Genomic DNA, 3,598 nt, shown 5'->3' with positions numbered 1-3,598 from the left:
AACTTACTCATGTAACCAAATACCACCCGTGTCCCCAAAACCTATGGAAATAAAAAATAGGGCCGGGTGCAGTGGCTCATACCTGTAATTCCAGCACTTTGGGAGGCCAAGGCGGGCGGATCACCAGGTCAAGAGATCGAGACCATCCTGGCCAACATGGTGAAACCCTGTCTCTACCAAAAATCCAAAAATTAGCTGGGCATAGTGGTGTGGGCCTGTAATCCCAGCTACTCAGGAGGCTGAGGCAGGAGAATCGCTTGAACCAGGAGGCAGAAGTTGCAGTGAGCCAAGATTGTGCCACTGCACTCCAGCCTGGCAACAGAGCGAGACTGTCTCAACAAACAAACTCACACCACAGCAGCCAAATGAATATCATGTTGACATGTGTTCCCCGAGGCTTCCACGTCCCATGGGGCAGTGCAAAGGGCCCGGGTGCAAGCTGCTCACACGTTGGGTTTCCACTGCCCTAAGGTACCCTGAGCTGGGAGAATCTGCCGCTTTTGTTCGGCTCATCTCAGCCTCCTACCCTTCCCACTTACAGTCTGTTCTCCCTACAGCAGCCAGCAGAGGGCGTGTGTGAGCACCTGAGTCAAATCCTGTCCCTCCTCTGCCCACAGTGGCTCTCTATGGCTCCCACCTTCCTGCAGATAAAAGCGCCAGTCTTTGCTGAGGCCCACAAGGCCATGCACAACCTGCTCCATCACCTCCCTGCTGTCACCTTCACTAGAATGCCGGTCCCACCAGGTCTGCGTCCCCAGTCCCTCAGTTAATGTCTGGCAGATACAAAGTACACTGTAAGTATGTGTGGAATGAGTGAATACAACCTGCGTAGCAACTGTGAAATAGTTTCTGCGTTTCATCATTTTAAACAATTATGTCCAGCACTTCTAAAGCACAGCACTATTGACAATTGGGCTAGATAATTCTCTTGGATGGGGCTGTCCAAAGCAGGGTGCTGAACAGCACCCACTCTGCCAAGGCAAGCACAAATGTCCCCAGATGTTGCCAGTGTCCCCTGGGGAGGCAGGATCGACCTTGGCTGAGACCCCCTGGGTTAGGGGATTCCACGGACCTCCAAGAAACTCTTGTGTGTTGGCCGGGCGCAGTGGCTCAAGCCTGTAATCCCAGCACTTTGGGAGGCCGAGGCGGCGGATCACAAGGTCAGGGGATCAAGACCATCCTGGCTAACATGGTGAAACCCCGTCTCTACTAAAAAATACAAAAAACTAGCCGGGTTAGGTGGCTGGCGCCTGTAGTCCCAGCTACTCGGGAGACTGAGGCAGGAGAATGGCGTAGTGAGCTGAGATCCGGTCACTGCACTCCTGCCCAGGCCACAGAGCCAGACTCCGTCTCAAAAAAAAAAAAAAAAGGCCGGGCGCGGGGGGGTGGCTCAAGCCTGTAATCCCAGCACTTTGGGAGGCCGAGATGGGCGGATCACGAGGTCAGGAGATCGAGACCATCCTGGCTAACACGGTGAAACCCCGTCTCTACTAAAAAAATACAAAAAACTAGCGGGTGCCTGTAGTCCCAGCTACTAGGGAGGCTGAGGCAGGAGAACGGTGTAAACCTGGGAGGCGGAGCTTGCAGTGAGCTGAGATCCCGCCACTGCGCTCCAGCCTGGGCTACAGAGTGAGACTCCGTCTCAAAAAAAAAACCTCTTGTGTCTCTTGATCCTCTGCCCTGCTGAGGTCCCAGGAGGCCACACACATTGAAATCCACACCCAGTGAGGAGGGAGAGAGGAGGAGAATCCCGGAGCTGCGATCTCCCTAATATATGCTGTTCGCCCCATCGGGAGTTTTTTCTTGTGTCTTAATGTTTTTTCCAAATAATTGAGGCAGGATTTCAATTGCAACCTCGACATCATCAACATTTGGGGCCAGATCCTTCTCTGGGGTGGGGCCGTCAGGGCAATGAGCAGCATCCCTGGCCTCCACCCACTCTATGACAGGAGCACCCCAAGTCATGAGAACCATGCACATCCCCAGACGTTGCTAAGCGTCCCCTTGGAGCAGAACCCACACAGGAGGTTAGTCAGGTGCACGGGTTCCTGCCTTTAGTAACACCTGTAACAGGTGCTCAGGAGTATGAGGTGGGGAGTCGGTTGAGCCTATGGTTCCAGACCACCCTGGGCAACATCTTGTGGGAAAAAGAAATCCCCTGGGGCGGCCGGGCACGGTAGCTCACGCCTGTAATCCTAGCACTTTGGGAAGCAGAGGCAGACAGATCACTGGAGGCCAGGAGTTCAAGACCAGCCTGGGCAACGTGGTGAAACCCCATCTCTACTAAAAGTACAGAAATTAGCCGGGCATGATGGCACATGCCTTTAGTTCCAGCTACTTGGGAGGCTGAGGCAGGAGAATTGCTTGAGCCCAGGAGGCTGAGGTTGCGGTGAGCTGAGCTTGCGCCATTGCAGTCCAGCCTGGGACACAGAGTGAGACTCGGCCTCAAAAAAAGAGAATACAGCAGTAGGGATGCAGAAATACCAGTCACCCACAAAGTGGACAAATTCTTCTAGGTAATGTTGAGTGCAAGAAGAGGCTGGATCCAGAAGAGGCCGTGCTGTACTGTCAAGGTGTGAGAAGCTCAAAATTAGGCCACACAAAACAATCTGTGTCAGGAGATAGGGCGCTTATCCTTGGCAGGGCAGAGGGTGTTTCTGGGGCCTGATCATGTTGTATGATTTTTTGATCTTGGTGCTGGGTGTTAGAGTGTTTTCAGTTTGTGAAAATCACGAGGCTTTATACATTCGATTCATGTTCTTTCTGTATATAGGTTACACTTTATTTTAATATTATTTTTTGAGACAGAGTCTCTCTGTCTCACTCAGGCTGGAGTGCAGTGGTGTAATGTTAGCTCACTGCAACCTCCACCTCTTGGGTTCAAGGGATCCATCCTCCCATCTCAGCCTCCCAAGTAGCTGGGACTACACACACACACCACCACCACACCCAACTAATTTTTTGTATTTTTAGTAAAGACAGTTTTACTGCGTTGGCCAGGCTGGTCACGAACTCCTGGCCTCGAGTGACCCACCTGCCTCGGCTTCTCAAAGTGCTGAGATTACATACGTGAGTCACCAAGCCTGGCCTAATTTTATTATTATTATTGTATATATATTTTTTTCCGAGACGGAGTCTTACTCTATCGACCAGGCTGGAGTGCAGTGGCATGAGCTCAGCTCACTGCAACCTCTGCCCCCGGGTTGAAGCAATATATTGTTATATTTTTAGTAGAAACGGAGTTTCACCCTGTTGGCCAGGCTGGTGTTGAACTGCAGACCTCGTGATCTGCCTGCTTCAGCCTCCCAAAGTGCTGGGATTACAGGCATGAGGCACTGTGCCTGGCCTATTATTATTTTTCAAAAGACGATGTTGTGGCGGGTGGGAGTCTTGCTCTGCTGCCCAGGCTGCAGTGCAGTGGCACGATCATAGCTCTCTGCAGCCTGGTACTCCTGGGCTCAAGCGATCCTCCTGCCTTGGGCTCCCCACCTGGTGGGATCACAGGCGTGAGCCACTACGTTGGCCCTGTGCAACTTCTGTTTTTTTCTGAGACAGATTCTCCCTCTGTCACCCAGGCTGGAGTGCAGTGGCGCAATCT

Source organism: Colobus angolensis, unplaced genomic scaffold (genome assembly GCF_000951035.1).
Source record: "Colobus angolensis palliatus isolate OR3802 unplaced genomic scaffold, Cang.pa_1.0 Scaffold22, whole genome shotgun sequence".
Taxonomy (NCBI): domain Eukaryota; kingdom Metazoa; phylum Chordata; class Mammalia; order Primates; family Cercopithecidae; genus Colobus; species Colobus angolensis.
The sequence above is the reverse complement of the archived record's forward strand: the minus strand, read 5'-3'. Positions refer to the sequence as shown.